We start from the raw sequence: 21748 nt of genomic DNA on the forward strand, positions 1-21748 counted from the left end.
CAGAGTTCAATTCCTTTTTCATAAAATCTGTTCAAGAAATTTCATGTCTGTTCAAGGCTCCTGACTGTGTCTATCATCCTGTTAACCTTGAACAGCCCGTTTTTAATATAATGGAAATCTCCGAAAGTGAGGTAGGGAAAATTATTGGCGCCCTTAATAATTCTAATGCGAAGGATGATTATGGATTTCACACAAATTTTTTAAAAGCTAACATGGAGTCTCTGGTTTGTCCCATCACGCAGTTGATAAATCTGTCCATCAGACAATCTGCTGTCCCATCTAATTGGAAAGTGAGCGTTATAAACCCTATTTTTAAATCAGGAAGCAAAACTGAACTTAATAACTACAGACCCATCAGTTTTCTTCCTGTAATCTCCAAAATATTGGAGAAATGGATAGCCACTCAACTAATAGAACACATCAACAGTGGTCTTACACAATTACATCCAATGCAGTTTGGTTTCCGGACGCACCATTCAACTGAATTTGCCATAACTATGTTTTTGGAAAAAACCAAATGTTTCCTGGACAGGAATAGTTGTGTGGGAGCTGTTTTTTTGGACCTTAAAAGGGCCTTTGACACGGTCAACCACCGGGTACTGCTGGCTAAGCTGTCAAAATTTAATTTTTCTGTCCAGGCCCTAAATTGGTTTGAATCTTATCTGGCTGACAGGAAGCAGTGCGTGGTGGTTGGCGGTGTCAAATCCCCTTACCTGAGCTGTCCAGTAGGGGTCCCCCAGGGCTCGGACCTCTTTTATTTTCTTTGTATATTAATGATTTATTTGATGTTTGTAAGGGTGTTAACGCACAGCTGTACGCGGATGACGCGGTTATTTTCACTCCCGCTAAAAACATGACAGAGGCTGCTCAGATCCTCACAACAGCTTTGTCTCATGTTCAGGATTGGCTCACTAATTCATGTCTTGCCTTAAATGTTAAGAAAAGTGTATGTATGTATTTTGCTAAACAATCACTCAGGCCGGATCATTCTGGTGTGTTTCTGAAAGGGGAGGAGCTTGCCTTGGTAGGCGAGTTCAGATACCTCGGAATGATTCTGGACCCTACACTTTCTTTCTGAAAGCACATTAAAAAAGTAACCAATTCTGTTAAATATAATTTGGCAAATTTTAGACAGGAAATTCATTAACTAATAAGGCAGCTCTGATGTTCTTACACTGTATGATTTTCTCACACATAGATTACTGTTTTACGAGTTGGTCACTGGCATGTACCACCGCACTTAAACCAATAGACTCTTTTTACAAAAAAGCCCTAAGGACTCTGGACAAAAAACCTTTTTCGTTTCACATCTGCAATGTCCTTAAAAAGTACAATTTTCTAAGTTTTCAGTTTTAAAATGTATAGAATGGCCTGCTCTGTGTATAAATGCTTTCATGGTTTGGCTCCACCACCACTGAAAGAGTTCATCAAAAAAAGAACAGTGAGAGGCATGAGCACCAGGGCTTGCGAGAGAGGTGACTGCGAGATTCCCCACAGGCACACCTCATTTGGGAGGAACGTGCTGTCTGTGGTGGGGGGAGGCATTTGGAACAGTCTTCCCTCCACTATAAGGGAATGTCCCACTTATTCCTCTTTTAAAGGGAATCTTAAGCAGTGGCTTAAGGACACACAAGAGTGCGACCATTAACTGGACCTGGGGCGATATGACTGATTGTTTACTTACTGTGCTGTCTGGATGTTGTATTACTGTTATGTCTTGCACATTAATGTTTGTCCTGTCCTAGTACCGTGTCTAACATTGTTTTTATTGTTTTGTCTTTCTTGTCTGTGTAGTGCACTTTTATGTATTTCGCTATATGTATTGTATTTATTGTTTTGTTTTTATTCCTTGTGGTGTACTGCTGTATTTTATTTATTTATTAGGGACGTCGGACGCAAATTAGCCGCCTGGCTATAATCCGGCATATTTACAGCAGTATTTCTTTTAGTTATACTAATGTTCATTAATATGCACTGTCCCTATTCAAATAAATGCTATTATTATTATAAAGGGTGGGGACAGTAAAGGATAATCGGGGCAATTTTTGTCCCAATCTGCCCCGTCCAATCAAAGCCAGCAGAGGCCCGATTGTCTGATGTCTGCAAAACGACATTGTGTGTGATGTTCCTGTAGTGTGGGATGTGTTCAGAGTACTTTACTTTATTTGTTTATTTGGTCGGGACAATGCATATATATATTTTTTAAGTATATTTTTTGGCTTTTTTGCCTTTATTTGATAGCTCACAGTGAGATAGACAGGAAAGGGGAGGCAGAGAGAGGGGGAATGACATGCAGGAAAGGTCTGCCCGACGCGGGACTCGAACCGGGGACGCCTGCCATGGGACAATGCATATTAATGGACAGTGACTGCTAGAGTACCCACAGTAAATGATTCTGTCCGGTCCGATCTGCTCGAAGGAGAGATCGTAAAGAATGAACATGTTTGATATTTGTGACTAGAAATCCTGTGGTGTGGTGTTCTGAGGGGAGCTGAACACGCACAGTGTGTATCTCTACAAATGGAGGCTCTTCCCCGTATTTACCTGTTGCCATGGTGACGAGCAGTATCAGGGCCACGCTGTAACGCATACAGCCCACATTCCCGCCGTCTCCATGACTGTTTCCATGGTTGTTTTGTTTTTCTGTGTTTTTTCAGACAGTAAAAGTAAAAACAACCACCGCTGCATCTTCCTGTTCGTCCATGTTTGTTTACACCGAAGTCACGTTTGACCACGCGAGATTTGGAACATTTGGGCGTGAAGAACCTGAAACTCTGCTGAATAAAAGAAAATAATGCATCATTTTTATCCAGCAAAAAAGACTCTGGAAAGATTCAAAACTGATCTGGATTTTCTTTGTGTTTTCTGTGGACAAGAAATGGAAACAATACAGCAGCTTTTCTATAAATACATGAACTCTAAAACATTCTGGATTGACATTCAACACTTCATAAGAAGAACAACCGGACAAGTGATCACTCTACAAGAAAAGGACTTTTTTATTTTTTTTGAAAACAACAAGTTGGACAAAGACACAACATTCTTTATACAGCTGGTAGTACTTATACTTATAAGTACTACAGTACTTATGGCCAAATTTCATATCCACTAAAACAAATGGACAGAATCAAAACCCAGCCTGGATCATTTCACACAAGAAATTCTCCAATATGCAACTACAATAAAAGACATTAAAAATAAAAAAGCTATGAAAACGAACTGTATTTTTGAAAGATTCAACATAGCTCCTCTTTAAGAACTTTTTACTAGGTAAATGGATTCCTCCAAATCTGACAATGTTTATTTTTATTTATTTTTTCTTATTTGTAATGTCATTATTTGTACTGTCATTGTCATTTTTGTGTCCTTTTCTCATTCTCCCCCTGTCTGCTTTGTCCACCTCTATCTCTCTGTATAATGCATAATGTCAACATATGCTATGTTATGTGCTTAGATAAATCTGTTATGCTTATCTCACGTCAATGAAGCACAAAAAAAAGAAATCAGAAGAGAGAGATCCTGTAATGTGTGGCAGCCTTAACAAGCCCGGGGGAAACGCAGCACTTCACTCCCAGAGAACAAATATGTTTATGTCACATATACAGATGTAGATCATTCACACTAAGTCATCTCCAACTTCCATGTGCAGTGAATTCAAAGTGCAGCCACTTAAACGACCCTCCTCTGCATCAAGCATCAAGCACCAGTCACATTGTCATTTCTTTGAATGGCTCAGCTGGTGCAGTTTCATCCCCTGGGTGGCTGAGCAGTGTTTAAAATGCCTCGGTGAATTACTCAGAGAGAGTAAAAGCCATTTGATTTCCTTTTTCCAAAGCAGGTATACCTCTCTCTAACCCTTCAACACATGTCCTACAGTTAGAAGTGCTCTGCGTCATCAGCCGCTGTTCTTTAGTTTGCTGGATCAGAGCTCATTGAGGGCGCATGACGTCCGTCCGACTACCCATTTCTCCGACCATACATTTATTTAATTTTGCGTCCATTAGTCCGAACTCCCATTTCTCCGAGTTAAGTAGCCCTAACCCTTAACCTTACCCTAAACCTAACCTTAACACCGTAGAATGGGTAGTCTGAGAATGAGCCGTCGGACTTATGGGCAGTCGGACTGATGTATGCTCCCCGCTCATCGACAGAGGACTAGAACAACCAGATGAACTGGTACAGCCCAAGATAATTGTCTTCATTTCCTGTATGGAGACTCACCTTTTACTGTAAACACATCTGGTCTCACCAGGGGCCTCATTTATCAACGGTGCGTAGAAAAGGTTCTAAATTCTGTCCTAGGAATGAAATTTATAATGTGTGTAACCTACAAAAAAAATCTGCATTTATCAAACGTGTGGACACCGGTCGTACACACACTAGTAAGTAATCAGTGGTGATAAATCCCACCTGTTCCTAACTACCATGGTTAGGGTCATTTGCATTCAGAAACGCCTCCAATTGACCACATATGGTAGCAACAATCCCTTTAATAATGCGTGAATGGATTTTTTTCCCCAAACCAAAATCATGGCAAAGAGGGCGGAGAAGAGGAGTTTCTCTGATACAGAGTGTAGCATACCCTCCGACAGATTGTGGACCCGACTGATGATTTTCTCAAACTGTCTTTATTTTCACAAACAGCTCCATAAACCACTTTGTAGAAAACCAACGTGAGAACTGAAGAAAACACAAAAAGCACAATTACATTTATGTTTCTACTCTGCGCTGTACAATACACCGTAGCTTTACCGCAGGTGAGCGAGAATTAGCTTAGCTTTAGCATAGTAACATAACGTAAATATGACTGTAACACACACACACACTAACCTTATACCTCCTGGGGGGTAGCTAATACCGTCTTTGGTGTTTTATTCTTGAGTTACCGTTGCTTTATCTCCTTATTTTCCTTAGTTCACCTTAAAACCTTTTACTTTTACCGTCAGCTCATTCATACTGTTCCTTGTTTATACCGGAAGACACAATACAGCCAGGAAGTGACATGGTATGTTAGCGGTCTCTTCAAAATAAAAGCTCATTACAAATATAACCTTCAAAACAGACAATATGCATATAAAAACCAGATGAATGACATTTTAATACTAGAAAATTTCCTCTCGGGAAATTTTGAATGGGCCACGGGAGCTACTGCGGGTTGTGCCATCTCTGTCAACATGGGAATCAAACCCACGATCTTAAGGTCAAGACAGAGCTGATCAGACAGACACATGATCATCTTTCTATAAGCACTGATATGGAGGAGCTGTAACCACATTAGGTTACCTGTGTGTGTGTGTGTGTGTGTGTGTGTGTGTGTGTGTGTGTGTGTGTGTGTGTGTGTGTGTGTGTGTGTGTGTGAGTGTGTGACTGACTTGACACATAGTTAGTTAGTAGCTGCATCCTGTGTCAGTCTGATTTAGCTGTGTCTGTGTTTATAAACATTTAAACGAGCGCCAGGTGGATTGTTTATGAAGTTAACGAGCCCTGGCCTGAGGATCAAAGAGGTTACCACGGCGATAGGGGCCCCCGCAGGCTGAGACAGACAGAAACGTGGAGAAAAACAGCCATTTTCTGCCTCTAAACCGGCCTCACAATTAGGCTTAGCATGACAAAACGGTAACTCCTATCAGAACAAAACACAGATCAACGTTGCTCTAAGGACTTACTGAAAATTTCGGTACGATTTGGTGTTTCTACAGTAAATATTTTGGCGACGCTGGCAGTTTTAAAACATCAGGCCGTTCTGCTCCTCTCAGAAAATATTTGTATTGGACTCAATGAGGAGCAGGGACAGACGTGGCCGCACTCAGAGGCTGATTCTGTAAGTTCTGTAAGTCTCTCTGATATTTTGAGCACATGACATGAGAGATAACAAGTTTGTCTTACAAATTCTGAAAAAATTATGTCTGTAGAGTGTAAATTGTGGCCGTGGTGGCAATTTATCCAGAAAAAATACAGAATGTTTCTTCACTCTCTCCCACTCTAACCGATGATGTCACGCACTCTGACACGAACATTCCATGCAATACACACCCATTATAAACTCATAATTTCTCCAAAAATGATCATGGTCATTGATAATGGATTGATCAAAAACTATATGACCTATCAAAACGTGGAGTAATACGACAATACACAAGACTTGTGTCTACTGTTTAAAGTTTAAATGGAGTCTCTAGGTGAAAGTATGCCTGAGCAGTAGACGTTTGTTAAACTCCAATGATTGGTCTTTTTCGCTCTTTTTTTTTCGCCCGTCCCATTGACTTACATGCAAAATTTTTGCGCAGTTTTTCGCGACTACGTCGCGAAAAATTCGTAAACTGTTGAGAAAAGTAATAGCATACCGATCCCGATCAAGACGCACATTTTGATATATAATTTGTCCTGCAACTCGAAGAGTTGCAGGACTAGTAGCGAATCGAAAATCGTCCGGAAGAGGAAGGAGAATAATAAGAAAAAATCCACACAATAACAGTAGTGCCCGGGCTTCGCCCGGGCACTGGTCCCTGCAGCTATTTCATAGCTGTTGGGACCAGTGCCCGGTGCGATTGCCCGTGGCCCTAATAATGCACTCAAATCATGAAATATATTTATGTAACGAAATCATGTCACAATGCATTTAAAGTAACTTAACTATTACTTTTTAAAGATTTTAACTTATTAAACCATTTTAGCAGTACAAGGCTGCCCTCTTGTGGACAAAATGAGTAACAGCAATACATACGACCAAAAAGTGGTCTGCTACACAGAGATTGAGGTACTTGTAGGAGAAATTGAATCAAACCAAAAAATACTGTTTGGAACATTAATGTAGGTGTGACCAACAAAAGAAAAAAGGAGAAAGTAACAACTGCTGTTAATTCTGTTGGATCAGAGGAAAGATCACTGAGAAATAAAATAAAAAAAAAGCTGTCTTTTATATGAAGGTAGATTTGTGTCTTTATTGATTGAAGCAACCTTTTTTGTTTTTGATTGAATAATAAAGACACAAATCTACCTGAGTACTTTTATAGCTTGTCACACCAATCATTCAGAATGTCTGCTAAATTACTAATTGAGATTTTTTTTAAATTAGGAGACAGTGAACATGTGTGAAGTTTAAGATTGCTGAACACTATGACTCCTCCACTAGATTTTGTGTGTACGCATGGTCAGAGTTGTGCTTAAATTTACGCACGTTCCTAAGCACAAGTACAAGTTGATAAATTCCATACTTTGCGTGGGAATGTTCTTACGCATTCATTACGCACACATTTGTGCATACGCACGGTTGATAAATGAGGACCCAGGAGAGTATTTGATTGGTTGGCTGGATAAACAGACTGGTGCTACACTATTATTTATTTGTCTTACTATCCATCTTCTGTTCATGCTAGTGGATTGTTGTCCTGTTTACTCAGTCTGTGGTGACCCATGTCTCTGTCAACAACAATTTTCTTTATGTTGATGTAATGAATAAATGTCCCATTTTTAAACTCTTCCATTGTTGTATTTGTGTGATGTCTTTAGGATTATAAGAATATGTGTAGATTAGTGTCTGAGTCCTCCTCACTAGCAACAACTGTGAGCCAATCACAAGTGAGGCTATGGGCTAGTCATAGTATAAATGGAGAACCTAGACCTGCTTTATACTCAAAACAGTTATAGAAATCTTACGTAATTAAAGGTTGTGACAAAGTGGGTGAGACCACATCATTTGTCCCTTTACATTTCATTTATATTTGAGTTAGCATGGTTGTGTAGTTTGTTTACTCAGTATTCCATCCTTGTTCAATATTATGCAGACACATCCTATCCCGGGTTTGGTTTGAGTTTGCAGTATATATTTAAGTATAGATAATTTACGTCTACATGTCCGCATAAATCAAACACAGACAAGTAATGTTAAGTTAAATAAGTGTATTGGTTCAATTCAGTTTATGGGCAATGAAGTAACTTTTACAGATACATTGATTTGTTGCTTTTGTTTCATACTCACCATGTGGTCCAGTGGCAAAAGGAGGAAAGGTTCATTACTTCCTGCTTTTATAACCTGGATGACATCATCAGTGAGGCGTTACCATCGTTGGGGGGATGCAGATTGTGTGGGAGTGTGAAATGTGTATGGTTTTGATATTATGTGATGTATTTGAGCACAGATGTGTGTGTGTGTGTGTGTGTGTGTGAGAGAAGATTATGTGAATTCCCATTGTGTGATAAAGTTAAGATTAATAATATGGATACTTACCTGTTCTCAGGAGCAGGGGTCGCGTTAACCGGATATTTTCCGTCATTGACCGTTTTTTTTAAAACGGTGACGGAAAGATTTTGAGGCCATCCGTCATTTTGACAGATTGCAATTCACAGCCCTGGCCATCTGGCCATGTGCATTTGTTTACAATGAAGCCGGCGGATAATCAATAAATGGAGGTGGATAACGATATAAAACATATACAATGTCACAAAGTCACTATGGTGAGAATTAGATTAAAATAAAAAAACCTCACAGCTGGCTGGTGCGCTCAGTAGAAAACGCTGTAGTACCTCCTCCAGGCCTGTGTGGAGCGTGTGTGGCGCTGTAGCGCTGCCACACAGAAACACTAACAACAGAGAAGAAGACAGAAAGCTTCCCGCAGTATTCAAACTCCTTCAAGTGGATTAAATATTGACTGGGAGTCGTGTCAGTGCAACTATGACGGTCGATAATGATTTAACGGGCGAGATTCAGCTGCAGTGTCCGAGGGACCGACAGTAGTCAGCTGTTAAGTTACGTAGCTGTAGCTACACAGCGGTGTGTCTCGGTACAGGTAGAGCGGTGTGTCTCGGTACAGGTAGAGCGGTGTGTCGGTACAGGTAGAGAGGTGTGTCTCGGTACAGGTAGAGCGGTGTGTCTCGGTACAGGTAGAGAGGTGTGTCTCGGTACAGGTAGAGCGGTGTGTCTCGGTACAGGTAGAGAGGTGTGTCTCGGTACAGGTAGAGCGGTGTGTGTCGGTACAGGTAGAGAGGTGTGTCTCGGTACAGGTAGAGCGGTGTGTCTCGGTACAGGTAGAGCGGTGTGTGTCGGTACAGGTAGAGAGGTGTGTCTCGGTACAGGTAGAGCGGTGTGTCTCGGTACAGGTAGAGCGGTGTGTCTCGGTGCAGGTAGAGCGGTGTGTCTCGGTGCAGGTAGAGCGGTGTGTCTCGGTGCAGGTAGAGCGGTGTAGGGTCAGGTACAGGTAGAGCGGTGTGTCTCGGTGCAGGTAGAGCGGTGTGTCTCAGGTAGAGCGGTGTGTCTCGGTGCAGGTAGAGCGGTGTGTCTCGGTGCAGGTAGAGCGGTGTGTCTCGGTACAGGTAGAGCGGTGTGTCTCGGTACAGGTAGAGGTGTGTCTCGGTACAGGTAGAGCGGTGTGTCTCGGTGCAGGTAGAGCGGTGTGTCTCGGTGCAGGTAGAGCGGTGTGTCTCAGGTAGAGCGGTGTGTCTCGGTGCAGGTAGAGCGGTGTGTCTCGGTGCAGGTAGAGCGGTGTGTCTCGGTGCAGGTAGAGCGGTGCGTCTCGGTGCAGGTAGAGCGGTGTGTCTCGGTGCAGGTAGAGCGGTGTGTGTCGGTACAGGTAGAGAGGTGTGTCTCGGTACAGGTAGAGCGGTGTGTGTCGGTACAGGTAGAGCGGTGTGTCTCGGTGCAGGTAGAGCGGTGTGTCTCGGTACAGGTAGAGCGGTGTGTGTCGGTACAGGTAGAGAGGTGTGTCTCTGTACAGGTAGAGAGGTGTGTCTCGGTACAGGTAGAGCGGTGTGTCTCGGTACAGGTAGAGCGGTGTGTGTCGGTACAGGTAGAGCGGTGTGTGTCTCGGTACAGGTAGAGCGGTGTGTGTCTCGGTACAGGTAGAGCGGTGTGTCTCGGTGCAGGTAGAGCGGTGTGTCTCGGTACAGGTAGAGCGGTGTGTGTCGGTACAGGTAGAGAGGTGTGTCTCTGTACAGGTAGAGCGGTGTGTCTCGGTACAGGTAGAGCGGTGTGTCTCTGTACAGGTAGAGCGGTGTGTCTCGGTACAGGTAGAGCGGTGTGTCTCTGTACAGGTAGAGAGGTGTGTGTCGGTACAGGTAGAGCGGTGTGTCTCGGTACAGGTAGAGCGCTGTGTCTCGGTACAGGTGGAGCGGTGTGTCTCTGTACAGGTAGAGAGGTGTGTGTCGGTACAGGTAGAGCGGTGGGGGCAGGACATCACCGTTTCACACACTCGCCGCGCACAACTCTTCCAAAGGTAACGTTAAGCCTTCTTTTAATGTATTCTGCCGCCGTGGCATTGTTTATAACACGTAAAGCTGAGTGGGGTTTGGTCCTGTCTGAATTTGTGCTGCATCTGGCTGTGGTCTATAGCTTCAGTTGTTTCAGTGATGCGCAGTGGCTGCGTGCTGCGTAAAAGAGAGATGAGAGGCACAGAGAGAGAGAGAGAGAGAGAGCTAACGCCAGTGCACTATGAGGTGCCTATGTGAAAACGTGCTCCTTTGGATGTTTTGGTATAACCTAACACATGGGTTAGCATGTTGATTGTTGACAGAAAACTGATGTCATCATCAGGTATTTACGTTGTATTTAGATGTTGAGTGGCAGAAAGTGACCCCCGCATTCACTGACTGACCCCACAGTTAGATGTGCTCTGACGCTGACTCTGCTCCGGAGCATTCTCTGTTCAATTTGTTTGGACTTGATATGAATTAAACATGAATTAAAGTTGAATGCTATTGAATATGGCATTATTATCATTTAAAACAAATTAAAGTGACCGGTAAAAATAGATTATGACGGAAATTTTATGACCCCGTCAGTCAAAATGACCGGCGACGAAAAAGTCGGGGACAGCTCTCCATTCCGACACCCCTCCACTTCGACACCCCGCTGTTCCGAAATAGCCCCACTTCGAAACACCGCTACTCCGACACCCCCTCCTCCCCCCCGCAGCTGTCCAAGGTGCTGAACCGCGTGACGTTGTTTACATTCTGCTTTGTGGCTTGTCTGTGAAACGTGCTGCTCAGGGACTGGGCAGATCTGTCCCACTTGCTTTCTCCCCGACTCCGTTGTTGGAGATCTCCACACAGTAATAGAAATACACTTTTTTTCTCCCCCCCCCCCCCCCCCCTCCTCCGCTCGAGCACGGCTGAAGCCGGCTTGAGCTCACAGGGGCGCGAGGCTGCAGCAGCCACCGCTCGTGCTGACAGCTGACTGAGGGAGATGCTTTGGTTGGATTTAGGCAATGAAGAAAGGAGTTGGTTAAGTTTAGTAAAAAGACCAGGTAGAGGCTAGACAGGCTAGAAGCTAATGAACATTATGTCATTAATATGAAGTATTTGCTTGTTTTGCAGTTAATTATGCACATGATCCGTTTGACCCCAAAAAGGAAAAAAGGATCACTGCGCACTGCGCACTGCACAGCCTCTGGTTCCTTTCTGATTAGGTCCGTCTGTCCGTTCGGAGTGGGGGGGGTTTCCCCCACTGGTCTTTTCGGAGTAGCGGGGTCTTTAGAAAAAATAGAAAACCCCGCTATTACGATGAATGGAAGTCTATTGTCGGAAAGGCGGGGCTTCGGAAAGGCGGGGTGTAACCGAAAAAGTCTAGCGCAACCTCTGCTCAGGAGTCTTCCCTGCTGCTTGGGTGAGTCCAGGTGGATTCCTGTCTTCGGCTCCCAGCAGCATTCAGGGGAAGAGGAAGAAGAAGAAGAAGAAGAAGAAGAAGAAGAAGAAGAAGAAGAAGAAGAAGAAGAAGCATTCAGGGGAAGTCAGTTGAGTGTGTGTTGTCAGAGAGAGAGAGGACAGGTGTGCAGTAGTGATGAGCCAGATGAAGCCTCATGAAGCATTCGAAGCTTTCCATCAAATTGGTTCATCAAGGCATCTTGGGGCTTCAGCTGCTCTACTAGGCCATCTACTGGCCAAAAAGAATTAAACAGGAAAAAATATTACAATGATATAGTGGTCTGTAGTGTAGCTGTATATATATATATTTAGTTATATATTTGAACTTTTTACTGGTTTAAATAGGCGATTTGTTTCCATAAAGAGTCATAAGGGAAAGTGGGAATGAGGGTGAGGACAATAAGCTTGTGTGACCGATGTTGTTCAGACCACAGACTGTCTATAAAAGGAGTTTCAGGCCCTGAGTGGGAGACCCATCACTAACTTTAAGATTGAGTTTAGTTTTTTCAGTTATGTTGAGTTAACTGTTATTTCCTTGATACTTTTTGTTTGGTTCACAACAACCTGTACAGCTACATCAATCCACACGTGTTTTTCTGGCAGTTTTTTCAGTTGCCATTGACCTCGCCTTCAAAACTCCATCAGTCTCTTTCCAGCACAACTCAATGCCTTAAATCCCTGAACTAATCAGAGCTCTGACAACAAATGATAGTAATTATCTATTTGTATAAAGTAATATAGATTGCTTGTACCATGCAAAAAGTCAAACAAGACAGATAATAGAATGACAAGGATAACAAAAAATGTGGACTAGGGATTGATTAAAGGACAATTCCAGTCGAATTCAACTCGGGGGTGTATTTTCATATCATTTTAGGTCTAACAGAATGAATCTGAAGATTTTCAGTTTAATGTCTCCTGTTTTGCGGTAGTTGCGTCTGTCCCCGCATCGCCATGGCAGCAATGAATGGGAGTGGATGTAAGTTCTGCTGCTTAGGCTGTTTCCAGCCCTCAAAGCCGCAATTTTTTTCCACAGACAGCGTCAGATGGAGACTCAAACATGCACCGAGAAGTTTATTTACTTCAAGCAAGCCGACATGTTTGTAAAACTAGATCTAATTCAAAGTCTCCCGGAGTCTCGCGCGAGACCCAGTTGCCGTGCTCGGTGTGGGAGCGTGCCTATGTTCCCACAGCCCTATGTTCCCTCTGGACTCTCTCTACCTATCTGGCCTGTCTAGCCTCTACCCGGTCTTTTTACTAAACTTAACCAACTCCTGTCTTCATTGCCTAAACCCAACCAATGGTAGGACCAAAGGGCTGAGGGAACATAGGGCCTCATTTTCAGTGACAACAAAAGTTAGAAATGAGGGAACATAGGGCTGTGGGAACATAGGAATGACCCCCTCGGTGTGTTCAGGTGCAGTGGGAAAAGCTCCCGTTTGTGTCATAAACACAAGATTATCAACTCTTTACTTGCTTCAAGTAAAAAAAACTTCTCGGCGCATCTTTGAGTCGCCACCTGACGCTGTCTGTGGAAAAAAATGTACACTTCAAGCAAGTAAAGAGTTGATATTCCTGTGTTTATGACACAAGCGGTAGCTCCGACTGCGCCTGAACACACCAGCACTGCAACTTCGGGCTCGTGCGAGACTCCAGGAGACTTTGAATTAGATCGACTTTTACAAACATGTCGACTTGCTTGAAGTAAATAAACTTCTCGGTGCATGTTTGAGTCTCCATCTGACGCTGTCTGTGGAAAAAAATTGCGGCTTTGAGGGCTGTAAACAGCCTAAACAGCGGAACTTACATCCACTCCCATTCATTGCTGCCGTGGCGATGCGGGGACAGATGCAGCTACCGCAAAATAGGAGACATTACATTAAACTGAAAATCTTCAGATTCATTCTTTCAGACCTAAAATGATATGAAAATACACCCCCGAGTTGAATTCGACTGGAATTGTCCTTTAAGGTGGCTGTCATTAATCCTTTACTTAAAAAACCTTCTCTTGATCCAGATGTAATCAATGGACTGGTTGAATAATTTATCAATGACTAGTAGTGACTGGCCTGTGGCCTGAGGGCTTCATTCCTTTGCTCCAGAGACAATAATGGGCACCAAGGCTTTTAGAGATAGATAGATAGATAGATAGATAGATAGATAGATAGATAGATAGATAGATAGATAGATAGATAGATAGATAGATAGATAGATAGATAGATAGATAGATAGATAGATAGATAGATAGATAGATAGATAGATAGATAGATAGATAGATAATACTTTATTCATCCCTAGCAGGGAAATTCAAGTTAGTACAGTAGCTGCTGTTTGTTTGCATCTATCTGCTGCCTCTTATCTACTCCAGATTACCATTTTACTAATAGCACATGAGACATAATGAGTCAGAAAGCAGTTGAGCAGACGAAAGACGGGCACAGAGTGACTATGATGGCAGAGATGAAGCTAATCACAGAGTGACTATGATGGCAGAGATGCAGCTAATCACATTCTTCATTTTCTAATCATTTTACATGTGGGTTTCCTGGCACATCAATCTGATTCCCTAATGTTTTGTCTCTAAAACACACACGCCCACCTTCCAGGAATCATGAATGACTACCTTAGAGCCACAGTAATTAGACCAGATGTGATAGAATCTCTGACCCAGTGGCAACGTGGTTTCCATTCAGAGAAGGCCAGAAGGTTTTTAAACATCAGCACCAGTTTGTTTTACACACAGATGTGTTTGTACGGACACACGTTTGTAAAAGGTGATGAGAAACCACAGTGGGTGAGTCACAATTATCAGTACGCAATAAACATAATACAATATAAGACTGAATACACACAGACAGGCTACAAACAGCGAGAAATCTGTGGTCAAATACATCATGTTTTCCACCACAAAACGGTTGCAATATCTCAATACAACTTATTTCTGTATTTAAAATTATATACATCAAGTTCCAAACAAGTATATTTATTAATGAACACATAACATTTAGATAGATAGACAGATTGATAGATTGATTTAGCAGCTGGACTGTGTTGCTTCATCTAAAAACCTGCCGGTTAAAGGTGCCATATCGAGTAAAAGTAGATCACCATGTGTTCCTGTCTATGCAGCAGCCTGGATTGTAATCTGACTACAGTCCTTTGCTGCATCTCATTAATTTACTGTCTCTCATTCTTTCACATACTGTAACAGTTTGATCCTATACTAAAGTCTGGAGTGCCAGTCAGAGTCAAAGTCTGACAAATAAAAAATAATCAAAAATAATAAGAAGATCAATTACTGCACAAAAAGGTTATTGTTTCCCCACCCAGGACTCCGTACATACTAACCCCACAAAATCAAGGACTCAACAACACTTTTCTTGTCAATTCACCTTCTAGTGTATTTACAAACAAACCAAACAATCCCACAGTTCACAGTTCATAGTTCACTTCAATGTTAACCCCGGGGGGGAGAACCAGTCCAATGTGGGTGTATGTGTGTGAGTGACGTGCGTCGGCCCCGCCCACTTCCCCGCAGGTCCATCCACCGGGTGCGGAGGGATAATCCTCCAGCCCCGTTCGTCACGACCCAACGACTCTGCTCCCGACACAGTCCCCGTATATCGCCCACAGCCTAACAAGGAAGTTAATGCAATGTGTCACAGTATACCCAATCACAGCGATCAGAGACAATACATGATACAGCACCACAGCAACGTAAACAGCGGACTATACCTCCCGTCTGTATCGTCTGCAGTCAGTCAGTAGTCAGTCTCCAGCGTTTCTCACACACACAGCGTCTTCCCGGTTTCGAGGTCGGTTGCCGTCCCGGCACAACGACGGAGCAAATACCTCTCACTGCCCGTGCGTAACGCCGTAAGTGGTTGCGGGCAGCAACTCGTAGTATTCACGGAGTGCTCCCGGTATGAATCAGAGAAAACACTGAATGAATGGGCTTCCGGTAGGCTGTTCTCATACTGCCCGGGTCTGAGTGTGGCGGCGATGATTGGACTGACGAGGCATGGGGGGGCGGGGCAAGGGGTGATGTGTGGATTTGTGAATGAGGTGAGACGGGCACTAGGCTGAATCGCTACAATACCTACATACAGTGTTGGGAGTACAGTAATGTGTTACTATTTGCTGTAACGCAGTAATATAACGCATTACAAATAAAATTTCGGTAATATTTTACCCGTTACAATCTAAGTAACGCGCGTTACAACGCATTTTAATAAAAATGTGTGAAAGTCGCGGCCGCGGGGACCGTGTCCGCGTCTGATCAGGAGGTGATAGCCTACCTCCTAAAAAGGAGGTGGTAATCAGCGCAGCAGCAGCAGAGTACTGTACATAGGCTAATAGAAAGTTTCTCACGTTTACAAAAAGAACACATAAAACAAAAGGAAAACATACTTCATATCTACCAGACAGGTCGACTTGGAGCCGCTAACACGAGTGAGTTAGTTAATGCCGTGGTAAAAGTTCTTTCATCTCTCTGGGTCACTCCAGCTGCTGTAGCAGTGTGTTTGAAGCGCCGTTACGCAGCCGTGCAGTGCCCACGGTGCGACCCTAACCTCCCTCTCCAGTACCTGGCTGCTCAGCTCCGGGCCCAGGACCGAGACCTCACCTCTACTTTCACCTCATCTTTGTTCCCCTCTCGCCCGGGCTTTTAAATCCGAGTTTGCCCCGAGCTCTGCGCCATAGCGCTGCGCCGTAGCGCGCACCTCCAGTCAGATGATTGACAGCTGGTGTCAATGCATTTACTTTCTCTCAGATATTCTCCCACGTTTCTTCTTTACCGTAGATCAACAATATGTTTATTTGCTCCTTTGTATTATTTCATTGGATCAAATTTCATTCTGCGTTTGCAGTCATGCAGCTCTCTGCTCTCCTTCTCGCTCTCCATGAAGGACATAATTACAGCGCGTAAAACTGTCATTTCAATCTTGCAGTTTGCATGTGCTGTTATTTAGGCAGTTACTCTTAGTAGATTATCTGCAAAACGTAGTTTTAGTAACTGCAGAGGCCTACACATTATGCTACATCGCCCTCCACCGAATGTATTATCAGCTGCAATGAACTGAACTTTACAGCAGTGTTTTTCAACCTTGGGGTTGGGACCCCATGTGGGGTCGCCTGAAATGTCTAGTAATTGATAAAAAAATATTCTTTAAACTACTTATTATTCTTTTTAAAATTATATTAAAACACCACACGCAATCCTAAACAACTGTATTCTATACTTTAACTTTCTCGAATTTAAATCGAGTTGCAGCATATAGAAATATCTCAGCTGGTGCATCTTGATCGACGGGGTCATGAGCCAGAAAAGGTTGGGAGCCACTGCTTTACCGTCATATTTCTGCTGTTATTTTGGCGAAAGTAACTCAAAAGTAATACAAAAGTAGTGTAACGCATTACAATTCTGAGACAGTAATATTGTTATGTAACTAATTACTTTCAAATGACAGTAACTAATAATATGTAATGTATTATATTTTGGATGTAACTTGCCCAACACTACCTACATACTCCATCACAATAAAGGAATGAGAAATCTCTCAATAAATAAATCTACTATGAAATCAAAGTGCTCAGTCCACAGAGATGTGCAGAGCTTGTATTCAGTAAACAAGCTGTCAGGACTGTTATTTTGTGACTCACCTGCCATCATCCGTGGTCCAATCACAAATTACTGTCTTGACATCTCAATTCACTGTAAATGCTGCGGCTGAAGTCGCTCCCTCAAGAAGCTGTGGATGGAATACAGATTTCAACTTTGGTTGACTGAAGCTGAGAGATGCAATGTGGTTTTCAGCGAGTGATGAGTTTACTGTGGCGCTACAGTGGTGCGGCACTGTGGCTCTACAGTGGTGCGGCACTGTGGCGCTACAGTGGTGCGGCACTGTGGCTCTACAGTGGTGCGGCACTGTGGCGCTACAGTGGTGCGGCACTGTGGCACCTTTAATCTAAGTTTGATGACTATTTGCACCGTTTGTACTCAATTTGAATCTTTCTAATTTTCAGTGAGGTCCGTCTTTTGCTCCTGCCCTTGTGTTGGTGATGAGCGTGGACTCCCACCTTGTATTCATTATCCACCTGCCAATTATCCAATGACAACAGAGCAACAGGTGCTTTGTCCCCTCTGACTCTGATGTGGACAGTGTTGGAATATTTGCTTGTTTACTGTGAATTCATATCCAACCTGTTTTCATTTGATTTGTTATGTCTCAGCTTCATGTCTTTGTCAGAGCTGTTCATTTCACCATGTCTGCTGCTGCTGGCACTCATTGCCACTTGTGTGTTCTAATTGCATCATGTCTTATTTGCTGCAGCCTTTTATGTTCAGCATGGGGAATTGCTCAAGATTTTTTTCTTTTTTATTATCCAAAGAGTTCATTGGAAACTTATGACCTGAGTTGTGCAGGAGAGACGTTTAACAACTCCTCAAAGAAAACTCTAGATTGCTTCAATGTTCAGGCATCTGCTTTATTCATAATGACTTTGCCAAGGTTGAAATCAGGTTAAACACGTCTGCAGGAGCACTCATTACACATTGTGCAATATGAAAAATGCTAATCAGAAAATTTGAAGGATGATGTTACACATTTAAGATTTAAAAAGTTAAAATGTCACCAAAGGTCAATTTTCTTCATACACGAGTAAATCACACTGTACATAGTCTACAATATTATTTTACACAAAGCAGGATTATAGTTAATTTAAAAAAAAAATCAAAAGCAGATGGATGAAAGGACAGTGTGTATCTATTGGTGCTCCCTGATGTAAACGTAAAAGTTATGGAAATAATATTGCGAGTCCAGGACAATAGTCCTTGGCTTTTGGGATGTATTTGCATATGGGATGTATTTTTGTAGAGCCTTGGCTCTCCCCACAAAATGCCAGATTCAGCCACTGACATGTTTTGCTGCACAGGTTATAGGGATGAAAACCACCTGACATCTGCCCCTGACAAGATGTTTTTTGTCAATAACTTTGTCTAGGAAGGTCGTAGAAAGAAGATATTGGCACCTTTCATGTTCTCCTCGTCGAGAGGAATGATTTGATACCCAGTTTGTCATCCTAGGTGAAAGGGGGGCGGAGTTATGGGCGAAAAAAGCACTGATTTGCCCCCCTGACAAGCACTTTTCCAGATGCTCTTAAACTATAATTTAAGAGGGTTATTGATTTTTGAAATGTGTAAAGTTAGTGAGAACTAATATAAAATACAAATGTGTTTCAGTCTTAGGAGTTAAAATGTATAATAAGCTCAGTGATGAGTTGAAGACATGTAGTTCTTTGTTGAGTTTTAAGAAAGCCTTGAAATGTAAAATAATGAAAAATTATAAAATACAGTAATGATTACTTTCATCTTATTATTTTGGACTGTTGACATTCTAGGTAATTTAATTTCATAGAGTCTAAAGGATAGGCAAATATAAGCCTTGGGCTTCAGCCTATTCCCTTTTCGGTCACTGTATGATATTTTCTTTTGTGTGTGTGTGTGTGTGTGTGTGTGTGTGTGTGTGTGTGTGTGTGTGTGTGTGTGTGTGTGTGTGTGTGTGTGTGTGTATGGTTGCAGTTCTGTATGACTCTGGCTAAACTGTTCACACAAAATGGTTGATTTTGATGTTGGTGTTGTATGACTGAAATAAACAAATTTCAATTCAATTCAATGTTTCCTTCAGGGCCTCAACAGCAATGCCTTCATAGCCTCTACGGGTGGAGAGCACAGAAGCAGGATGTTTTTTGTCTTTGGGGAATGCTGTGATGTTGAGAAAGAAACCTCCATCCAGATGTCCTACCACCACCCCACAACAATGCTCCATAACTTCAAGGCCTTTGTTGGAGTCCTCTTCCTTATTGATGTGTTTTAATGAAATGTTGAAGTTTGATGTGGCTTGAGTTAAACACAGGTAGGGACAAATAAGTGCAATCCCTGGCGTATAGCCTGCAGGTTAGCCAGCTCGATGCAGACTCGTATTTTAGAGTAGACTCTGGATCGTGGATTCTTGCGGAGTGCAGGGGGATCCGAATGTCAGTCCGTGTGAGGAAGTCTTTTATATCCTTACATGACTGCCAGAAAGAAAACAGGTTGTTGTGGTTTTCATTGGCAGCAGCCAGGTGTTCGGGAAGCTCAGCACCTTCCACATTCTGTGTCATAAACTAGAAACAGTTTTCTTGTGTGTAACAACATCTCTGTCCCGTCTGTCTGTCCTGGGTGATGATCCCTCCTCTGTTGCTCACCCTGAGCTTTCTCCTGGTTTTCCCTGTTAAAAGGGTTTTCCATTAAGTTTTTCCTCAGTGGATGTGAGGGTCTAAGGACAGAGGATGTTGTTATGATGGGATGTAAAGTACGGAAGCCCTAAAGGGCCAGGTCCGTATAATTTTTTTTATTACCGTTTTCTCGTGATAACGACTTATTATTTCGTTATCTCGAGATAACAAAGTCCGTTTTCTCGTGATAACGACTTATTATTTCGTTATCTCGAGATAACAAAGTCCGTTTTCTCGTGATAACGAATTAATTTATTTCGTTATCTCGTTATAACAAAGACCGTTTTCTCGTGATAACTTTTTTTATGGTAAAATGTGTTGACATGGTTGCCTAGCAACAGGATTCACTACAGCTACTGTTCAGCTCGAGCATGGGGCAGTTAACTTCAGTCCACTCTACTCACTGGTGTGATTATTGTCCACACCAGCTGTCAACAACAACTTACCAGTAAGTTACACTTAACGTTAGTTTGTATAACGTCACTGTGCTGGGTTTATTTAAGGGGCTACCGGCCGGTGGTCCCATCTATCCTGTTTCAGCTAAGCTAACGTTAGCTACTGGCTGCTGCTGTCAGAAATCACAACCTTACTTTATCATAACATTATGGTATGTCGAACCAACAGACACCTGTTGGCTGCGACCACTGACAGCAGTGTTCATATGGTGTTCATGAGCTTTATCTGAGCAGCAACTAGCTAACATTACCTTAGCTGAAGCTGCCATAACGTAGTCAACTCTCATGTGTTTATGCTAACCTGTAGCCCCTTAAATAAGCCCAGCTCAGTAAACAAACTAACGTTAAGTGTAACTTACCCGTACTTCATTGTTGACAGCTCCTCAGAGCAGACTAGTGGCAGCTTTTGAAGGCTGAAGTCAGGATGATGTGATCACATTAATCAGCTCACTGATTTGAGTTCTACACATGGTTCTGGTTATCCCACAAAAACATCTCTTCTGTTACGTTAGATCTGTAGATGTGTAGTGTTTCCAACAGACTCGCTTCTCCTGCTACGAACATACAGCGGCTAACCAGCTGCTAGTACTACCTACCCGTAAGCAGAAGCGATTTCACCGGGGAAACCTGTTGCTAGGCAACGATGTCAACGAGAAAACAAGATGACATTAATTAGTTATCACGAGAAAACGGTCTTTGTTATCTCGAGATAACGAAATAAATTAATTCGTTATCACGAGAAAACGGACTTTGTTATCTCGAGATAACGAAATAATAAGTCGCTATCACGAGAAAACGGTAATAAAATTTTTTATACGGACCTGGCCCTTTAGCGCTTCCGTAGTAAAGCCCTTTGAGACAAACTGTTTGTAAAAACGGGCTATACAAATAAAACTGCCTTGCCTTGCCTTCCATGTTGCTCAGTGGCAAAGGCGAAAATGAGAAAATTTCCCCAACAGTTTTTTTGTTTTGTGTTTTTTTTGTAGCTAGGGCCATTGCACCAAAACCTAACCGTTTAGGCAATGATGAAAGGAGAAATGAAAAACTTTACTGTTCACTGTTCAGAAAGTGCAAAGGACATCACCACTGCTGCTCCAGCCCCTGAGCCAACGCCTGCACAACCACTGGACCCACTAGGGTCAGAAAGAAGCCTTCTTGGCTTAACGATTATCTGTCTATCTACCCCCCTCTCTGTCTCTTTCTTTCTCTCTTTCTTCATTTATTTCTATTTACCCCATCTCTTTGTCCCTTCATTGCTCTCTCCCCCTTTTTCCCTTCTCCTCTCCCTTTCTCCTACCTCTTTCTTCTTCTTTCTCTTCCTCTGCCTCCTTTTCTTTACAGTAACACTGTGCTTGATCTAAGATGAGCTGCTTTTTACAGTAAAC

The sequence above is a fragment of the Trachurus japonicus genome, chromosome 7, assembly GCF_045865225.1.
Source record: "Trachurus japonicus isolate A0001 chromosome 7, Traja_1.0".
Lineage (NCBI taxonomy): Eukaryota > Metazoa > Chordata > Actinopteri > Carangiformes > Carangidae > Trachurus > Trachurus japonicus.